General features: G+C 43.8%; 1 protein-coding gene across 3 annotated transcripts in view; it reads left to right on the forward strand.

Moving 5' to 3' along the window:
• The first annotated feature begins 13,061 nt into the window (after positions 1-13,061).
• The window catches only part of LOC115789958 (TRPM8 channel-associated factor homolog), a 29,631-nt gene continuing 20,093 nt past the window's right edge, over positions 13,062-22,599 (forward strand). For 2 of the 3 annotated variants that reach the window (XM_030743558.1, XM_030743560.1), the window contains exons 1-2: positions 13,062-13,406; positions 14,880-15,033. The gene's annotated coding sequence lies outside the window, so the exon portion shown is untranslated. The remainder of the gene's footprint in view (positions 13,407-14,879; positions 15,034-22,599) is intronic. The other variant, XM_030743559.1, reaches the window with a different exon arrangement.

Raw genomic sequence — 22,599 nt, forward strand, 5'->3', positions numbered from 1 at the left:
GATCATAATTTATCAACATGTACGACAGTATATTAGATGTGTAATGATATCGTATCAGGAGAATGGTAGTACATAGAGTAATGACTCAGTTGAAGCAATCAAAGGTGGAGAGGCTGAAGCTCAGACGAGGTCTTAAGTTAGTTTAGTGAAATATGTATTAGCCCCTTATTACTTTTAAATATAAAACTAAACAATTTTATCATGAGAAGAACTGGTTCAGGGAGGAGATGGGAAAGCCAGGTGGAGCTTCAGGGTGTGAGGTCAGCTTTAAAAACCATATTAATTATAATAGATCCAGAAAGAACAGGTGAGGACTGATGTCAGGTTGATTTTTTTTTTAAAGATAAATTTTCAGTAATGTTTTCATTATTTACACAGTACTTATAAGAGTATGGGTTAGGTTAGGTTTAGGTTGCCAGGTGCAGTACAACACTTCACTAGAGTTGGTGAAATGCTTCTCCATAGTGACCAATAAGTGGATTTTTTTCTCGTTTAGTATAAAATGAGGCACCTTTAGGTTCAAGAGCTGTAGTTCATCTCTGAAACCATTTCATATGTTTAGGAGCAGAAATGCAGGGGCAGCACAAATGAGACAGGAAAAAGAGAGGGTGGTGCAGGGCTTGAGGTCAGATTTTAAAATAAATGAAAACTTTACTGTAAGGGCTAGGTGATGCTGTTAATAGAGTTGACAGCGTATGAGATGTAATGTATACATCTTAGGGCTGGGCAATAAATCAATAGCAATCTGTATTGCGATAGACACATGATCAATATGGTGTAACCCAGGTTCCGACTTGACAAATAAATGAAAACAAGAGAGGGAGTGTTGATTTATTTATTTTAATCAGTCACATCAGTGAAATTTGGGATCACGTATGTTAGGTTCAGCCCGTCTACCTGAGGGTGAAGCTTAGGCGGGATCCTTTTCCGTGGGACTTCGACTTCGAACACAGGAGTGAAGGCAGCACTAATCAGGCAGCGGAAAAATTATTTACACATCAAACCTTGGTAATAGATGGTTACAGCAAGTTCACCTGTTCGCTGAGAATCCTGGGCTGTATTGATTGTCAGCAAGAAACCGAGCTGCGTCTGTAAGACCAGTTAATTGCTGGATAAAATCTTCGCTAGCACTCGCTGTCGCTGCTAATGCAAATGCTAATGCTAGCATGGTCACTCACAGACCAGTCTCCCTCTTTGCCTTCCTGAGTGGCTGCAAGCTGCGAGCTCCAAGCTCCAACACCAGTGTGCCCCATTTTGAATACAGAGCAACAGTGAGAGATCTCTTGATTTCACTTAGTTGTCTGTGGTTTAACGTTTATTCAAAATGGGTTGAAATGACTCTGTTAAAGTGACTGAGTAGAATGGAAAATGGTGCAATATGTTTTGTGTATGAGACTCCAAGCTCTGAATATATTATGACAGTATACTTTTATTTTTTTTTATGTGTTTAAAGGAGAAGTTGGGTTGTTCTGTCATTGTTTAATTGGAACATGGAACGAGAGTAGTGAAATGCATGCGCAATGTCCTAATTAGAACTTGATTAGTCATGTGCTTATTGTTGGTTAACTGCATTTCATGCTACCTGTTATGAAAAGCTTTACCAAGATATACACTGACTTCTTGAATGTATAGTGCTCATATCTGAGATGTGATATGTTCAAATGTTGTACAACTGAACCTGAGATGAGATATTAGATTTGAGTTGTTTAAAGATTTAAGCATGAGATTGATGTACTATTTTGAAATTACATTACAGCCATGATTGATTGTTCGATTTTTGAATGGAATGTAATAGATGCATATGACTTTGTCTTTAGGTCAGGTTTTTTTTTTTTTTTGAGGAACAAAAGTCAGAGGATCAGTACGAGATTCCGATTGGGTCAGATGGCGAGCCGAAGGACCTAAAGGAAGAAGAGGCCGCATACATGTACACACTCACACATACAAACTTCACTATTCACCCACAAACTCTTGATAAAAAGACGTTGCAACATCTTTCAATTATAAGGGCCCAACAGACAATTTATTTTATGTTTCTTGTGTGCACACTGTTGATCTCAAGTGTTGACAATTTATTTGTATGTTCTGGCCATTTTTTCACTTATAATTTAAGGGCTGCCACCCAAATCTTTAAGATTGTGTGTGTCCCTTATTGCTGCTCGGATCCTTGGCTCCTCTTGAACCCAGTGTACTTCTGATATTGGCCCATTGACGCAATTGTTATTCATTTATTATTACACTGTAATCCATTTTCCTTCACTAAATCGGTTACAAAAGTGGCGAGCCAGCCAGGAGTCAATTGATTTGAGCAACAATATTGAAATGATGGTCAGTATGGACTTTATACAAAAGTCTGGTATCAAAATTCCAAATGCAGTTATTGTCGTGGGATCACTCAAGTAACTGATAAAGATGAACAAGTGATTGATTTTATGGAAGAATCCTTCTTGTTTGTGATTCACTGTCTGACTTCTATCAAAACCTGATCATTGAATATTCCGGTGGTTCTGCCTTAGAGTGTTTAAAACCCCACTTACCGTATAGGTGTGAAGCACCAGGGGACTCCACTGTTGTATATGAAGTCCATCCATCCATTCTCTTCCCCTTATCTGGGGCCGAGTCACAGGGCCAGGAGCCTAAGCAGAGAAGCCCAGGCTTCCCCCTCCCCAGCCACCTCCTTCAGCTCATCCGGAGGGACCCCAAGGCATTCCCAGGCCAGCTGAGAGATATTATCTCCCCAGCGTGTCCTGGGTCTACCACGGGGCCTCCTCCTGGTGGGACATGCCCAGAACACCTCACCCAAGAGGCGGCCAGGAGGCATCCTAATCAGATGCCTGAGCCACCTCAACTGGCTCCTTTCGATGTGGAGGAGCAGTGGCTCTACTCTGAGCCCCTCCCCGATGGCCACACTCCTCACCCTATCTCTAAGGGAGAGGCCAGCTACCCTTCGAAGGAAACTCATTTCTGCCACTTGTATTCACAATCTTATTCTTTCGGTCACTATCCAAAGCTCGTGACCATAGGTGAGGGTAGGAATGTAGATCTACCGGTAAATCGAGAGCTTCGCTTTTACACTAAGCTCCCTCTTCACCATGACAGACCGGTGCAGCATCCGCATCACTGCAGAAGCAGCCCCAATCCTTCTGTCCTTCTGTCTATCTCCCGCTCCCTTCTCCCGTCACTCGTGAACAAGACCCCGAGATACTTGAACTCCTCCACTTGGGGCAAGAACTCGTCCCTGACCGAAGAGGGCACTCCACCCTTTTCCAGCTGAGGACCATGGCCTCAGACTTAGAGGTGCTGATTCTCATGCCAGCTGCTTCACACTTGGCTGCGAACCGTTCCACTGCAAGCTGGAGGCCACCCCCGATGAAGCCAACAGGACTGCATCATTTGCAAAGAACAGAGATGAGACTCTGAGGCCACCAAAAAAGAAGCCTTCCGCCACCTGGCTACGCCTAGAAATTCTGTCCATAAAAAATTATGAACAGAATCGGTGACAAAGGGCAGCCCTGATGGAATCCAACACCCACAGGAAACGAATCTGACTTATTACCGGCTATACGGACCAAGCTCTCACTGCGGTTGTACAGAGACTGAATGGCCCGCAACAACGGGCCAGACACCCCATACTCCTGCAGGACCTCCCACAGGATACCCCAAGGGACACAGTTGAATGCCTTCTCCAAGTCCACAAAGCACATGTAGACTGGTTGGGCAAACTCCCACGCCCACTCAAATATCCTTGAGAGGATAAAGAGCTGGTCCAGCAATTGGCGACCAAGACGAAAACCGCATTGTTCCTCCTGGATCCAAGGATCGACTAACGATCGGACCCGCCTTTCCAGCACCCTGGCATAGACCTTACCAGGGAGGCTGAGGAGTGTGATCCCCCAAAAGTTGGAGCACACCCTCCGGTCTCCCTTCTTAAAGATGGGGACCACCACCCCAGTCTGCCAATCCAATGGCACTGCCCCAGATCTCCACGCGATGTTGCAGAGGCGTGTCAACCAAGACAGCCCTACAACATCCAGAGCCTTCAGGAACTCAGGGCGAATCTCGTTCACCCCAGGGGCCCTGCCACCAAGGAGTTGTTTAACTGCCTCAGTGACTTCACCCCCAGTGATGGGCAAGTCATCTCCCTCGTCCCCAGACTCTGTTTCCACTACAGAAGGCATGTCAGTGGGATTCAGGAGGTCCTTGAAGTATTCCTTCCACCACCCTCTGACTATAGCCTCAGTTGAAGTCAGCAGAACCCCACCCGCACTATAAACTGTGTGAGTGGAGCACTGCTTTCCCCTCCTGAGTCGCATGACGGTTTGCCAGAATCACTTCGATGCCATCCCAAGGTCTTTTTCATAGCCTCACCAAACTCCTCCCACACTCGAGTTTTTGCTTCGGCCACTGCCCGAGCTGCATTCTGCTTGGCCTGCCGATACCTGTCAGCTGCCTCCGGAGTCCCACAGGCTAACAAGCCTGATAGGACTCCTTCTTTAGCTTGATGGCTCCCTTCACCTCAGGTGACCACCATCTGGTTCGGGGGTTACCACCACAACAGGCACCAACCACCTTGCAGCCACAGCTCTGAGCAGCAGTCTCAACAATGGAGGTGCGGAACATGGTCCATTCGAACTCGATGTCCTCAGTCTCCCTCAAAATGCTGTCGAAGTTCTGCCGGAGGTGGGAGTTGAAGATCTCCCAGACTGGGGCTTCTGCCAGGTGTTCCCAGCGCACCCTCACAATATGTTTAGGTGAGCCAGGTCTGTCCAGCATCTTCCCCCGCCACCTGATCCAGCTCACCACCAGGTGGTGATCAGTTGACAGCTCAGCTCCTCTCTTCACCCGAGTGTCCAGAACATATGGCCGCAGATCTGATGATATGATTACAAAATCGATCATCGACCTGCGACCTAGGGTGTCCTGGTGCCATGTGCACTTATGGACATCCTTATGTTCAAACATGGTGTTCGTTATGGACAAACTGATTTGCACAGAAGTCCAATGACAAAACACCATTCAGGTTCAGATCGGGCAGGCCGTTCCTCCCAATCACGCCCCTCCAGGTCTCACTGTCTTTGCCCATGTGAGCATTGAAGTCTCCCAGCAAGACTATGGATGGAACACTCGAGCACCCCCCCCCCCCCAGCGACTCCAAAAAGGGTGGGTACTCTGAACTGTCATTTGGCACATAAGCGCAAACAGGACCCATTCCCCAGCCCGAAGGCGCAGGGAAACTACCTCTTGTCCACTGGTGAAAACTCCGTCATGCAGGCAGCAAGCCGGGGGATACAAGAATATGAAATAAAAGCCTTAAGTAGTGTGTATGCTACTAAGATCGGACATAATGTCACTAACACCTACTTGGCTGAGCTCAAGGAACTATCTAAGTTGAGTGGCAAAGACTACAGTGAAGTATTGAAAGAGATGATGTCACAGATTGGGGAAAACGTCAGAGCCATGCAGCCCACCACAGAGGAATCGTCCCCCACACATGTTGAGACCACTGTCTTATCCTCACCGGATCTTAAGGAGCAACAGCCTCATATTTCATTCTCAGATGTCACATGAAGTGGCAGTGGTGAAGCTGCCACTGACCCCGTCCGTCCCAATGAGGGAGGGAGAGTATCATCCCTTTCAGCAAGTGACATAAATCCATCTGATATTCAGAAGGTTGTGGTCAAGCATATTATACGGAAACAAGATGTTCTCCCACAGGTGCGATCTCTAGTCAGGATCCGATCCTTCTCCGGAAAGGTTCCCAGGCCCAGTAATGAAGCCGACTATAACACATGGTGCACGTACATTGAGCTGTTGCGAAGTGACCCTACTGTGTCTCCCCTACAAATATCCAGAAAAATTCTTGAAAGCTTACTCCTACCTGCAGCAGATGTAGTTAAGGGCTTACGGCCTGAGTCCCCCCCCCCCCCTTCCCCCGTCAGATACCTACAGCTTTTAGATTTGGCTTTTGGCACTGTGGAAGATGGAGAGGAGCTTTTTGCTCAATTCCTGAACACCCTCCAAGACCCAGGCGAGAAATCATCCACTTACCTTCAGCGGCTGAAACTGGCATTAGACAGAGCCGCAAAAAGGGGTGGAGTTCCACAGGAAGAGGTAGACAAACACCTCCTTAAACAGTTCTGCAGGGGTTGTTGGGATAACACCCTGCTCAGTGACCTGCAGCTTGAACGAAAGAACGGCAGCCAAACCCTCATTTGCAGACCTCCTATTAATGATTCGTTCTGAGGAAGATCGACAGCAAGCAAAGACCAGTCATATGAAGAAACATATTGGCATCACAAGGCAAAGAGCTCAACTGCAGTCCCATGGTTCGTATGCCTGTGAATAGGAGGACAGACATGAGAGTAATCTCATTGTCATAGAGGATCTGAGAAAGCAGATAGTTAGTCTGCAGAGTCAGCTAACTACATTCATGTCACAGAAAAAGACAAAAGGAGCTGGCAGTAAGGGATCTGGATGGAAGCCTCCGAACCGAATGTCAACGCAAACCAACACAGATATGGACACGCAAAGACAGACTAACAAGACGCAGACACATAAGCCCAGTCCCTGGTACTGTTTCAACTGTGGCGAAGATAGCCACATTGCTTCCTACTGCACTGACCCTGCCAGTCTCATCTTGGTGGCAGAAAAGAAGAAGCAGCTGGAGGAAAAACAGCAGGTGAGAAACACAAATTAGACCTATCTTAGCTTTAAACGGCTAACAGCTCCGGTTGAGGGACAAACAGGAGCTGAAGAGAGCCAGCAACGTCCCTCAGATGTAATCAGTGAAAATGAGACCCCCAACAAAAGAGGAAAAACGAACACAGTAGCAGCAAATGCTAAAATTCCTGCATGTGTCAGCTCAAAGCATTCAAGTCAGAGCCAGTCTTTACGACTTCCTAAGCAGCTGGTTGGCACTAGAAGCACCGCTCAAGTGAATGTGATGGGCCAAGAAGTTAACTGCCTTCTTGACTCAGGCTCACAAGTTACAATTGTACCTGAGTCATTTTACAAGCAGCACCTTTCAGAGCAGAAGGTTAAGCCTCTCAATGACCTCTTAGAAGTAGAGGGTGCAAATGGACAGTTAGTGCCTGTAGTAATGCCACAGCTGCAGTTGAGGAAACACACTTGGAGGCTGGAATTCTCTTCACCCGATGTGCAATTTATTTACAAGTGCTATTTACAAGGAGGGTCAGGATGGTGATATGACCAAAAAAAGAGATACAAAAACTATAGAAAACAAACTTAAAACTGTTCAAAAGAATTCAAAAGTTAACTAAACCAAAGAAATCCAAAGGCTAAGCCCATGGCTACTGGGCTCAAGCCAACACACTAGGCCTGCTATGCCTTCCTCTCTCTTCCTCCTCAGGAGCATTAACTCTGGCTTATAAAGCCTAAGCCCCTCCCCAGAATAAACCACACAAAAAATCAATTAAGTCTCCCAATTAGTGATTTTCTACCTATGAGCAAACACAATTTTCCAATTACCTCCTTTAAGCTCTGACACAAGGTCATCAAAACATTAGTTGGTTTCCTGTGTACCAAAGACTATTTCACAAGAAAAGAAAAGAAAATTCACCCTCTGCATTCTTACTGACATAGTGAGCTCCCAGTCTCCCCTTACTATAAAAAGATTTGGAACCTTCCGCATCCTGTTTGGCAGTCCAGATCTCCAAGATGGTGGCAGCATGGAACAGAGCATTCAACAAACATTTGGTAATATTGACATGACTTGACTTGGTGCTAATAAATGGTTTTGAATATATGGGCCCATTGTATTTTATTTTTCTATGACATGGAAATAATGAGAATGATTATGCTAAGAGATAAATACCAAAAACTTGCATACTATTGAATCAAACTGAAATTAAAGTAAACCAATGAAGGACTGGACCAATGTAGTGTTGGCCTCCCATTTACCACTGAACAACCTCTAGTTTGCCAGCACGATGTTATACTATTAGAAGTCATTGCAGTCTGTTGTCGGCCATTAACACATTTAGTCTTACAGGCCACGGGCTACCCCGTGACAGTGCCTTACTTTGGCTACATAGAAATGACCATAACTTTTCCTAGAGACTTTACAGGGGACGCAGTAGATGTAAATACACTTGCCTTGGTTGTCCCTGACACTTTGCAGTCCCTTATGATAATAGGCACAAACACTCTAGATGTGTTGTTTGACATCCACTGTGAGACTGGTGGGAAAAATCGTTGACCTCTCCCACATGGCTACAAAGCAGTCTTCAAAGTTATTGAGTTGAGATGGAAGCAAGCAAGTAGTGACCATCAGGGAGTGGTGAAAATGCAAGGCAGGAGTCCTCAAGTCATTCCAGCTGGTCAAACTGTAGTGGTGGAGGGGTTGCGCTGGACAGGGGCCTTCAAGGCGTAAAATCAGTTATCATTGAGTACCCATCATCATCCCCCTTGTCAGGCGGGTTGCTAGTCAAAGCTGGTTTAGCTAACTTCCCTACACTACGGCTCCATAAGCTGCCAGTTGTCAAAAGCAATGAGTCAGACCATGACATTATCATCCCTGCAAAAACCACTATTGCAGAGATTGGTGCTTATCAGACAGTCCGATTAAAAGAACATAGCATAGTCAAGCAATCAGAACCCCTCCAAAGATCTTCAAAGACTCAGTCATCTCAAGAGTCCACCTTACATTTGAATTTTGGTGATTCCCCAGTCCCACTTGAATGGAAGGAACGCATCACTAAGTAGCTCAGCAGGATGCCTGATGTCTTTGCGCAGCATGACCTGGACTTTGGACGAACAGATAAAGTAAGACATCACATAAAACTCACAGACAAAACCCCTTTCAAACTGCATGCTCGACCAATACACCCACAGGACATTGAGGCTGTCCAAAGGCACAATCAAGAGCTCCTTGATGCAGGAGAGTCAGAGTCACCATTTGCGTCACCCATAGTGGTAGTCCGGAAAAAGAACGGCCAAGTACGGCTGTGCATCGATTACAGGCATCTGAATCTCCAGACTATAAAAGATGCATACAACCTTCCAAAGCTGGAGGACACGTTTTCAGCTCTCCATGGCTCCCAATGGTTCTCTGTACTCGACTTAAAGTCAGGGTACTACCTGTACCATAAGCTTGTAGTTTGAATGCATTCTGTTATTTACTGTTCTTTAATTTTGACATCGTTAAACTGGAAGTAGTGGCCCGTCAGGCGCACAACAGAGCAGAGCGCGGAAATATGGAACGGAGAGACACGAGCAAAAGAGAGAAGAGAAAAGAGTAAGACAGAGAAAGATTGCCATTCTACAACTGGTCAAGGGCACACACGGTAAAACGATGTTCCTTTGTTCTTTTCTTAGATGACACATTTACGGAGTTGTGGTGTGAAACGCGGATTTGCACAACGATTGTATGTTGTATGTTATTGAGTATGAGCCTGCGCTAGGCTGTTGGTGTATTAGCACACACTCCTCATAGAATGCTAGTTGTTTACTGTCTGAGATATTCTGTTGTCATTATTCACGAGTCAGACCTTCATAATTGCTTGTTAAGCTAACAGTGTTTGTTTACAACTTGAATTCTTATACATGGCTATTGTAGTGAACAATATATTTGAATATGTGGAGATTATCTGTCTGTTATAAAAGGATTCATTGAAATTTTTTATTTCATTTCAGTTTTCACGGTTTCTTTAAAGATGAGTTCATAATGAAGAATAAATAAACTTCATTAACATCAGTATTAAGTGTGGACTCAATGATTGACCAGGAAATAGTTACACTACCAGATCGAGGTCGAAGAAGTAGACAGACCAAAGACAGGATGCCCCAAGGTGTTAGTAATGCTCCCAGCACATTCCAAAGATTTATGGAAAGGTGCATGGGGACATGCATTTGAAGGATGTGCTGGTGTTCCTTGATGATGTGATAGTATTCTCCAAAACTCTTGAGGAGCGTGAGGAAAGGCTTATGAGGGTGCTCACTCGTCTAAGAGAGTTTGGGTTGAAATTATCCCCAGAAAAATGTATCTTCTTCCAGACATCAGTCCACTACCTGGGTCATGTAGTCTCCAGAAATAGTACTGAGACTGATCCAGAGAAGATTTCAGCTCTTAGAACATGGCCTGTTCCCTAGAACCTATGAGAGTTGATATCCTTCCTCAGTTTTGCTGGGTACTATAGGCGATTCGTTAAGGGTTATTCTAATATTGGAAAACCTCTCTACAACTTAACCTCTGGTTACCCACCTCACCACAAGAAATAAAGGGGGAAACCAGTAGGTGTAACACAGAAAACAGACCAATACCATAACACAAAGGAGCCTTCTGGAAGTCGCTGGACGCCAGGTTGCCAGCAGGCTTTCGAGACAGTCATTCAGAGCCTCACCACCGCCCCAGTATTAGCCTTTGCCAACCCCCAGAAGCCTTATATATTGCACACTGATGCCAGCACCACTGGCCTGGGAGCGGTGTTATATCAGGAACAAGAGGGCCAACTTCGAGTTATAGGCTATGCAAGCAGAGGGTTGTCTCGAAGTGAGAGTCGCTATCCAGCACACAAGTTGGAGTTTTTGGCGCTCAAGTGGTCAGTGACAGAGAAGTTCAGTGATTATCTTTACGGCAACCACTTAACTGTCATAACAGATAGCAATCCACTGACTTACATCCTGACCTCTGCAAAACTTGACGCGACCAGCTATCGATGGCTATCGGCGCTATCCACGTTCTCATTCAAACTCCTCTGTCATCCAGGGAAATAGAATGGAGATGCAGATGGGTTATCTCGAAGACCCCATGGAGTACTGGCAGATGATTTAAAATCTGAAAAAGAAAGAGAGCGTATTCAACAGGTCACGCATGATCACCTCTCTGATCCAAAGAGCATCGATGCAGTGGATCAGTCAGTTGTGAGAGCAATTTGTGAGAGGCAGTTTATCTACGTCAGTCCTGATGATGGGGAAGAGGAGAAGACAGACTGTGTTGCTTTAGTGGAGACTCTTGCCATGTCCCCTAGTGCTGTACCTGACAGCTATGGACAGGAAGAAAGGTTTGGGGGTATGCCAGCCATCCCCACCTGTCTGAGACAGAACTGGCAGATAAGCAAAGAGCTGATGAATGCATAAAACATGTCATTTCCCAGATGGAGCATGGGAGCACACCACCTCCCACATTGCGGGATCAACTTCCTGATCTCCCGCTCCCTCTCCGAGAACTTCACCATCTTGAGCTTCTGAACAACGTTTTGTATAGACGATGTCAAGTAAGGTCTCAGATAACTTACTAGCTTGTACTTTCATCAGAGCTTCGTCACACAGTCCTCACCAGCCTGCATGACCACATGGGTCATATGGGAGTCGACTGCACAATGGATCTCGTGAGGACCAGGTCCTATTGGCCAAGGATGGGTGTGGATGTAGAGAAGAAAGTGAGGACATGTGGCAGGTGTGTGTGGAGGAAAGCACAACCTGAAACCCTTGGTGAATATTAGTACGACCAGACCCCTTGAACTCCTCTGCATGGATTTCCTGTCCCTGGAAGCCGACAAAAGTGGAACCAAGGATATTCCTGTGATCACAGATCACTTCACCAAATTTGCAGTTGCCATCCCAACACCCAACCAAAAGGCCCGCACAGTAGCAAAGTGTCTGTGGAAAAATTTCATGGTACACTATGGTATCCCAGAAAAGCTACATAGTGACTAGGGGCCAGATTTCGAGTCCCGAACAATCAAGGAACTTTGTCGTGTTGCCAGTATCCACAAGGTTAGGACAACCCCATATCACCACAGGGTTTCACAAGAGGAAACCCTGTGGAGTGATTTAATCGCACCCTGCTTGACATGTTAGGCACTCTTCAAAATCAAGATAAATGTCATTGGCGTGACCATGTAAGACCTCTTGTCCATGCCTATAATTACACCAGGAATGAGGTAACTGGTTTCACCCCATACGAACTGATGTTTGGTCGCCAACCTCGTCTGCCAGTTTACCTTGCATTCAACTTGCCAGTAAACGAGAGTCAGCATTCATCTCACTCCGAGTATGTGAGAAACCTCAAGTCACGTCTCAAAGAAAGCTACAAGATAGCTATGGACCAGGCTGCTAAAATAGCTCAAAAGAACAAAGCACGGTACGATAGACATGTAACAGCCTCAGATTTGGAAGCTGGACATCGAGTACTGGTTAGAAATGTCCGCATCCGAGGGAAACATAAACTTTCAGACAAATGGGAAACTACTGTGCATGTAGTGGTGAGAAGAGCAGGCGCTCTCCCAGTTTACACAGTCAAGCCAGAAAACAGGGACGGTCCCTTTAGAACCTGTTACTTCCATGTGGATACTTGCCCGTGGAGGAACGCAGTGAACCTGTCTGAAATCCACTACCTCACAAGCCAGGAACCTGTGCTAATCCTGCTGTAGAGGAGGAAAGCTCCTCAGATGAAGGAGATGATGTGCTCATTCCAATTTATACAAATTCCCCTGTCCCCACAGTCTGTGGAAATCCTGTGGAAACTAACCTATTGTCGACTAGTGTACAAGATACACGGCATGTTGAACCTCCAGGCCCTCATCCTGTCGAGAGTCCAGCAAACTCGGAAACTGTGCAGAATCTGCGAAGGATAAGACAGTCCTGGTTGATGCAGAGGAGGCAAGAAGAAAAACAGATATGCATGATTCTGCCAGGAGATCTGAGAGAAACCGTCAGCCACCAAAACGGTTCGACTATCCCTTAATCACTGCAGTGAAGTCATTTTTCCAAGGACTCTCCAAAGCTTGGGAAGATTTCGAAGGTGCTGGTAAAGAATCTGTTCATACCCCTTCTCTATCCCCCCGAGTGATCATCATTTAGCCATCTACCATGCATGGGAACGTGCATGAGTTCAGGAGGGGAGGGTGTAACCCAGGTTCCGAACTTGACAAATAAATGAAAACGAGAGAGGGAGTGTTGATTTATTTATTTTAATCAGTCACATCAGTGAAGTCTGGGATGTCCTACTGGACATGAAAGCACCCTTACTTCACATGGCCCCAGCCAATCAGGGACCACATATGTTATGTTCAGCCCGTCTACCCGAGGGTGAAGCTTAGGCAGGATCCTTTTCCACAGGACTTCGACTTCGAGCACAGGAGTGAAGGCAGCACTAATTAGACAGTGAAAAAGTGATTCACACATCAAACCTTGGTAATAGGTGGCTACTGCAAGTTCACCTGTTCGCTGAGAATCCTGGGCTGTATTGGTTGTCAGCAAGAAACCGAGCTGCAAGACCAGTTAATTGCTTGATAAAATCTTCGCTAGCACCCCCTGTCGCTGCTTATGCTAATGCTAGCATGGTCTCTCACAGACCAGTCTCCATCTTTGCCTTCCTGAGTGGCTGCAAGCTGCGAGCTCCAAGCTCCAACACCAGTGTGCCCCATTTTGAATACAGAGCAACGGTGAGAGATCTCTTGATTTCACTTAGTTGTCTGTGGTTTAACGTTTATTCAAAATGGGTGGTTGAAAGACAATTTTTGAAGTGACTCTGTTAAAGTGACTGAGTAGAATGGATAATGGTGCAGTATGTTTTGTGTATGAGACTCCAAGCTCTGAATATATTATGACAGTATACTTTTTTTTAATGTGTTTAAAGGAGAAGTGACTGGAAAAGTTTCTATTGAATAGAGATAACTCCTAATATCCACAGCATGAAAAATGGTGTGTGAGAATTGGCTTTTATACCATGAGAGATGGCAAAATAAGTTGTTCAGGGTAATAAGTATTGTTGATATTTATGTCGGCCCCGCAGAGGCTCATATCTGAGTAGATGTATACGTTGGCCATTAAAACGATGGCTCATAATCGTTTCGGACTCAGTCGGCCATTAAAACGATGGCTCATAAGCGTTTCAGACTCAGTCGGCCATTAAAACGATGGCTCATAATCGTTTCAGACTAAAAGTCGGCCATTAAAACGATGGCTCATAATCGTTTCAGACTCAGTCAGCCATTAAAACGATGGCTCATAATCGTTTCAGACTCAGTCGGCCATTAAAACGATGGCTTAGAATCGTGTCAAACTCAGTCGGCCATTAAAACGATGGCTCATAATCGTTTCAGACTAAAAGTCGGCCATTAAAACGATGGCTCATAATCGTTTCGGACTCAGTCGGCCATTAAAACGATGGCTCATAATCGTTTCAGACTCAGTCGGCCATTAAAACGATGGCTTAGAATCGTGTCAAACTCAGACGGCCATTAAAACGATGGCTCATAATCGTTTCAGACTCAGTCGTCCATTAAAACGATGGCTCATAATCATTTCAGACTTAGAGTCAGCCCCGCAGAGGCTCATATCTGAGAAGACATATGTTGGCCCGTAAAGTGGCGGCTCATAGCAATTTGAGACATTAAATTGATAAATACTAGGTTTGTGTAGACCAGTGCTTCTCAATTATTTTCTGTTACGCCCCCCCTAGCAAGAAGAAAACTATTCGCGCCCCCCACTCCCCACCGTGACTATCCATCTCTGCATAACATTTTATCCTTATTAACATTAAAGAAAAAAAAGAAAGAAAGACATATGGTCAAACTTACAAAGAATAACTTTATTAAATCATGTTTTAAGTCTGCAACAGAAAAGATTTTAAGTGCATCATTGCCTGAAATTAAAAATAAATAAATCCTTGTTTAAACTGTAAACATGTTTGACCAACTAATTGCACCATTGCAAAATTAAATCAAATCAATAAATAATATTTAATAATTATAATAACTAATAAACTACAAAAACTAAAAAAATAATAACTAATTTATATTCAGTTCAGCAACATTAACTCAGGAGCACAATATATAAAACACTTGAACCTACAAAACAAAAATGAATTAAACAATTTGTGCTAATTTTTTCTTTCTTTTTTTGATCAAAATGAGGAGGAAGTCAGGTTTAATGGCTACAATGAGCACGTTTTGCAGTGCACAGCTTTTCGAAGCATGATAGTGCAACTCTCAGCTCCTGCTCAATGTTTAGCTGGGACCTGTACTTAGTCTTCAGTGCAGCAACAGCAGAGAAGCCAATCTCACAAAGGTAAGATGTTGAAAAAGGAAGCAGAATGCTTATAGCTTTCTCCCCTAAGAGTGGATACTGCCTCTCTACACTCAGCCAGAATGCACTGAGTGTCTGTGATGTGAACCTCAGTCTCAATGTGGAGTCAGACGTCATGTCAATGAACTGCTCCTCTTCTGCAGAGCTGAAACCAGTTGGAGCTGGTGCACTGAAAGGGTCTCTCACCCAGTCATACTGGGAACTGTTTTCAGGGAAGTACTTTTTAAAGAATCCAATCAGTGAAGAAATATGCTGCTTAATGTGTGGAATCACATTAAGCAGCATATTTCACATTAGTGTCCACAAATTCATGCAGGTTCTCAAATGAATCGGTGTTTCCTTCATCAAGTTGCCTGCCCCACATTGCAAGCTTTCGGGTGAAAGAGCTAATCTTGTCTGTGACCTGAGGGAGGTGTTTATCTTTCCCTTGAAGCTGTAGATTCAGTTCATTTAGCTTTCCAAATATGTCACTCAGGTAGGCCAGTTTTCCCAGGAAGTTCTCATCACAAAATTTTTCTGCCACTTCATACTTGTGCTCCTGCTCCAAAAACACTCTTATTTGCTCTCTGAGCTCCAAAACTCGGGACAAGACTTTTCCTCGTGACAACCACCTTGCTTCACTGTGATAGAGCACAGCTTGATGTTCGGCTCCCATCTCCTTACAGATGGCAGAGAAGACTCTTGTTTTTAGTGGTCTAGTCTTTATAAAATTGACTACACCTATGATGTCAGTCATAACCTCACTTAATTCAGGGGAAAGTTGCCTGGATGCAAGTGCTTCTCTGTGTATAATACAGTGTGTCCACTCAGCATGAGGTGAGCTGTCTTGATGAGTGCCCTAAGTCCTTTTCTCTTCCCTGCCATGGTTTGTGCACCATCACTGCAAACACCAATGCAGTTCTCCCACTTTAGCCCATTCTCAGTCAAAAAGGAGTCCAGAATTTTGAATAGCTCTTCAGCTGTGGCTCTGTCTCTGACATATTTACAAAAAGTAGATCCTCACACAGGGAGTTTGACAAGTCAAAACATACATAAGCAATAAACAGACAGCCTTTGTTGCTGTCAGTTGCTTCATCAAATTGTAAGGCAAAACGTTTGTCTTTGAGTTTATCTACCAGCTGTTCTTGAAGATCGTTAGCAATGTCATCTATACGTCTGGCGACAGTGTCATTGGACAGAGGGATAATTTTTAGTTTTGCTGCACTGGCGGCGTCCAGCATGACAGAGAACATGTCTAATGCTGCAGGCAGTATCAGCTCCTCTGCTATGGTGTGGGGCTTTTTGCACTGCGCAATTTGGTACGCCACCTTATATGATGCTAACAGCGCTCGATGGTTTACTGAAGTAGCCTTCACAAAGCAGGATGACTGTTGGCAATATTCAGCACGTTTTCGCTGAAAAAACTCTAGCGGCTTACCGGCGTGATTGGAGTGTAACGTATTTAAGTGACGCGCTAATTTATTTGGCTTCATGCTGTCCGCTGCGAGCATTTTTAGACACAGCAAACACACCGGTCTTTCCTCTTCTCCAACTGTAGTGACAGTGAAGCCAAGTGCTAAATACGCTTCGTTGTATTTCCTCGTCTTAGCTTTCGGGTGACTTTCTTTTGTCTCATTATCTTTGTCTCTCTCCGCTTTTCTTTTCATCCCTGTTAAAAACTTTTTCATGTTGGGGGTTGTTATGTTGAATAACAGAGGCTATAGACAGAACGCAGTCGGAGCTTTCTGTTGACTCAACACTGCTAACCAAGGCAAACCTGTTGTAACAATGACAGCGCCACTGCCGCCTACTGTAGTGGATGCGCAATTACACTTTATACTAGTACGGCCCAAAAAAAAAAGCCTGTTCCCCAGGGTCACACGCGCCCCCCCAGGTATCGCACCGGGGCGCGCCCCACTATTTGAGAACCACTGGTGTAGACTAAGGTACTCTCCTTAAAATAAAATAACAATTGAAAATGATTATTTCTGTAGATTAACTCTCACGGTATACGTTGGCAGAAATAAAATTGTAACAAAAGTGTTGTATGAATCCAATTTGTTCATGTAAATGGGGAGTCTTCTTCAGACACTAAGGTTAGTTATGGCGTTCCACAGGATTCTGTCCTAGGACCAATTCCATTTACATTATACATGCTTCCCTTAGGCAGTATTATTAGAAAGCATTGCATCAATTTTCATTGTTATGCAGATGATACTCAGCTTAAACTGCAGGAATGTCTTAAAGACATAAAGGCATGGATGACTTCTAATTTCCTGCTTCTAAATTCAGATAAAACTGAAATTCTTGTACTTGGCCCCACAAATCTTAGAAACATGGTGTCAAACCAGATACTCTGGATGGCATTACTTTGGCCTCCAGTAACACTGTGAGAAATCTTGGAGTCATTTTTGACCAGGATATGTCCTTCAATGCACATATGTAGGACCACTTTTTTGCATTTGCGCAATATTTCTAAAATTAGAAACATCCTTTCTCAGAGTGATGCTATCTCAAAGACCTTATAGTACCATATCACCCAAATAGAGCACTTCACTCTCAGACTGCTGGCTTACTTGTGGTTCCTAGGATACTTAAGAGTAGAATGGGAGGCAGAGCCTTCAGCTTTCAGGCCCCTCTTCTGTGGAACCAGCTCCCAGCTTGGATTCGGGAGACAGACACCCTCTCTATTTTTAAGATTAGACTTAAAACTTTCCTTTTTTGATCAAGCTTATAGTTAGGGCTGGATCAGGTGACCCTTAGTTATGCTGCTATAGGCCTAGGCTGCTGGGGGGTTCCCATGATGCACTGTTTCTTTTCATTCACCTTATTTACTTTGTTTATACTCCACTCTGCATTTAATCATTAATTGTTATTAATCTCTGGCTCTCTTCCACAGCATGTCGTTTTTCTCTTCCCTCAGCCCAACCAGTTGTGGCAGATGACTGCCCCTCCCTGAGCCTGATTCTGCCAGACGTTTCTTCCTGTTAAAAGGGATTTTTTTCTTCCCACTGTCGCCAAGTGCTTGCTCATAGGGGGTTGGGTTTTCTCTGTACTATTGCAGGGTCTTTACCCACAATACAAAGGGCCTTGAGGCGACTGTTTGTTGTGATTTGGCACTATATAAATAAAATTGAACTTAATTGAATTGAATTGACTTCCATATGGTTTCTCTCCACTTGGGATCTTTGTGTGTGACAGGAAACCAGTCTGATATGAAGAATCTGCAGCATGTAATGCCATGAGGACTTCACTGAGAAAGTAGCTTTGTTACCAGATCTAAATACACTCATGAACGAGGACACTGCTGCTGTGCCACGTGTATAAAATGCTCGTTCTGAATTGCTGCTATATATATAATATATTGCTAATAGATTTATTTATCTTTATACTCCATCCGTCCACCCTCTTATCCAGTTCAGGGTCACAGGGGCCAACACAGAGAGACAGACAACCATCCACACAATTTAGAGTCACCAATTAACCTAACCAGTAATGGCATGTCTTTGGACTGTGGGAGGAAACCCACACAGACACAGGGAGAACATGCAAACTCCACACAAAGAGAGAGAGAGAGAGAGGCCCGTGCCAAGGTGGAATCAAACCCAGACCTTCTAGATGTCATTCTAACTGTGAGGCAGTAGCGCTAACCACCACACCACCGTGCAAATATGTACAGTTACATGTTTATATACATTTATTTATTTACAATTAAACCTGGTAATAGGAAGTGGTTAGTTTGTGATGTGTGCCAGTGGTAGGTGGGTCACACATTGGCCTTAACAGTTTTCATATAAGTGGGTAGCATTAGCAATTTATAGGCAAAAGTTTTTGTTCTTTATGTCTTTTGAATAAAAATTTCAAGGAAATGCATCACTTTCTCTTGTATTTTGAATAGAGTGAAGATTTAAGATTGGGTGGGCCCTATCACTATTAGCGATCATGCACCGGTGTCTATGTCTCTGACACAGAAAAGAGTCACACCACCAATCAGGAACTGGAGATTTAATACATCATTACTTAAAGAAGAAGATTTTATTAATTATTTCAAAAAGGAATGGTCAGCATACTTAGAATATAATGATATTCCAGGAATATCACCATGTGTTCTTTGGGAAGCAGGAAAGGCAGTAATGCGGGGCAAAATAATATCTTACTGCTCGCATAGGAAAAATAAAGAAAAAGCACTTGTGTTAGAATTAGAACAAAAAATTAAATCTTTAGAAACTGCCTATGCCGCTTCACCACAAGAACATACAATTATCAGCCTGAGGAAACTGAAACTGGAGCTAAATGAAATAATTGATAAAAGGACACAATTTATGTTGCAGAGGCTGCGTTTGGAAAACTTTGAGCATGGAAATAAATCTGGAAAATTCCTGGCCAAGCAATTAAAACTGAATAAAGAAAAAACAGCTATTTTTTCTATTAAAGACTCGACTGGTATTATTACTCATGACCCACAACAAATAAATAACTCTTTCAGAGACTTCTATGAAGCCTTATATTCACCACAGATTAACCCATCTGATACTGAAATTGAAGAATTTCTTAATAATATAAATCTACCAAAACTAAATGACAGCCAGGCTGCAGCTCTGGATTTACCTCTTTCATTGTGTGAACTTAGTGAAGCCCTACAGCATCTCCCAAATAATAAAGCCCCAGGCTCAGATGGTTTTCCAGCCGAGTTTTATAAAGAATTTTGGTCTGAGCTAGCTCCCATTTTTTTCAGAATGGTAACTCAGATTCAGAATGACCACATCTTATCTCCAACCTTAAACTCTGCTAACATTAGCCTGCTTCTTAAACCAGGCAAAGACCCCACACTCCCATCCAGCTACAGGCCAATCTCTCTCATTAATGTAGATCTTAAAATAATTTGCAAAGCCCTTGCCAAAAGATTAGAAAGTATTACTCCATTTATTGTACATCCAGATCAAACAGGCTTTATCAAGGGTCGGCACTCAGCCAATAATACACGTCGACTGATAAATATAATAGACTATTGTTCTATTAACAAATTAGAGACGACAATCGTGTCTTTAGATGCAGAGAAGGCATTTGATCGGGTAAATTGGAAATTCTTACTAGCAGTTCTGCAAAAATTTGGATTCGGTTCATCCTTTATAAACTGGATCAGAACACTACACAGCTCTCCGAATGCGCGTGTTAGGACAAATGATCTCATTTCACAAAGTTTCAGTCTGCAGAGGGGCACTAGGCAGGGCTGCCCACTCTCTCCCTCTCTTTTTGTAATTTTCATTGAGCCGCTAGCAGCAGCAATCCGTCAAAATGTAAATATTAAAGGGATTCAAACTGAAAATATGGACCATAAACTTAGCCTTTATGCTGATGATGTATTACTTTTCCTTGGGAATTCACAAGGCTCTCTTTTGAAGACTATCACACTGATAGATAAGTTCTCATCTATATCTGATTACTCTATCAATTGGAGTAAATCAACAGTTTTGCCTCTGAATTGTAATTTCCAGAGAACCTCTAGGACCCCACTAAAGTCAGGAAATATTAGATATTTAGGCATAAATTTTTCCGCCAGGCTCTCAGACTTGGTACGATTAAATCATATCCCCTTATTAAAAACAATAGAGGATGATCTCACACGTTGGAACAGTTTACCTATATCACTCATGGGGAGAGTTGCTGCCATTAAAATGATGGTTTTACCAAAAATTAATTATCTATTTTCATTGATCCCTAATAAACCTACTCTTCCTTGGTTTAAGTCACTAGATTCAAACATCTCAAAATTTTTATGGAAAAACAAACCATCAAGAATAAGCTTAAAAACTTTACAAAAGCCAAAACACAGTGGAGGTCTAGAATTACCAAACTTTTATTACTATTTCTTAAGCAGTAGATTGCAGTATATTTCAAAGTGGATCAAATCCAATTCATTAGACAACCCATGGCTGGATCTAGAACAGGCGTTTTGTGGAAAAATAAAAATCTCAGATTTACCTTTCATTAGTTCCAGTATTAAACATCATAACTGCTATAAAGTCCTTAGTATAAATACCTCTCTGACAGCCTGGTGGGAATTTTTAAAAATAACTAAGTCTTCACTCATCCCCTGTAAACTAACACCCATTTGGAACAATCCAGATATTTGTCAGAAAAAGAAAATGCTGAATTTTCCGTTATGGCGTGATAAGGGTATAAATAACTTAGAACATATTATCCAAGATGGAAATTTTATCACGTTCCAAGAACTTATATCAAAATATAGAATTGGCAACGGTAGATTTCTGGAATATCAACAAGTTAAGTCCGTCCTACAGGGAAGATTTAACCTTAATCAATTGAATCTAGAAATGCCTACTTGGGTAACAGAATTTCTTAACCTCTGTACCCCAAAATTGTTATCAAAATTATATAAATTATTAATAAAAACTGATGATTCAGTTTCCCTCCCAATTACAAAATGGGAGCGTGATCTTTCTGTCAACCTGGATCAAAATTTATGGACAGAAATATGTTTAAATATCTTCAAAATGACTAAAAGACCCCAAATACAACTTGTACAATATAAGATTCTCCATAGAACATACTACACTGGACAAAGGATGTTCCAAATGGGCCTTACACACTCAAACATATGCACCCACTGTACAAGCAATTCAGAGGATAATCATCTACACGCTCTGTGGTCTTGTGTACCAGTTCAGAGATTTTGGCAGAGGATTTGTGAAGATCTATCCACATGGTTTAGCTGTCGTATCCCAACTTCCCCCAGACTATGCATCTTAGGTGATGTCAGTGAATTAATTATGGAGTTAAATATATCACACATAGTTCTTACTGCCTTGTGCATCGCTAAGAAGATGATCCTCATGAACTGGAAGACAAAAAATAAACTATGTATTACTCAGTACAGAAATTTATTAGTAGATCATGTTAGTTTAGAGAGAATGTCTGCTTCTTCTAAAAACAAATTGGAGGAATTTGACTCTCTTTGGTTCCCACTGCTCAGCTCCATTACTTAGTGGGGGTGATGGGCTGCGGGCTCTGCTCCTGATGTGCTTTGTGGGGGGGTGGGGGGGGACTCCGGGGGCCTGGGTAGCTGGTAGCCTCCTGGGGCTGGGGTCCTGGGGCGACCTTCTGGTGATGTCTGTGTGCCTGTCCTGGTTGATGGTGGTGGGGGCTTGGATGGTGCTGCCTTCGGTCCTGGGGTGTGGGCGGGGTGCTTGGGGGGGTGGTGCCGGCCCTCGGTCGGTTGGCTGGTCTTCCCTGTATGGCTTGGGGGCTGGGCTCTGGGGCCCCGGCACTGGGGCCGCGCCGGCTCCCGGTGGGCCCCCCCTGGCGCGGGGGGGGCCTCTGCTGTCCCGGCCGCGCCGCCGGGTGGGGTGGGTTGGCCTGACGTCGGGATGTCCGGTCTACGCTTTTGGGGCCCTGGGGTGCCTGCATTGCAGGGGGGTGGGGTGGGGGATGGGGCCGCGGTGGGGTGGTTGGGGGGGACTGGGCACTGCATTTCCATGCCCAGGCCAGTATGTCCTGTCGCCTGTTTGTGTCTATTGTTGAGTGAATGGGCATCTAGGAGGAGCGGGC

The sequence above is a fragment of the Archocentrus centrarchus genome, chromosome 13 (assembly GCF_007364275.1).
Source record: "Archocentrus centrarchus isolate MPI-CPG fArcCen1 chromosome 13, fArcCen1, whole genome shotgun sequence".
In the NCBI taxonomy this organism is placed as follows: domain Eukaryota; kingdom Metazoa; phylum Chordata; class Actinopteri; order Cichliformes; family Cichlidae; genus Archocentrus; species Archocentrus centrarchus.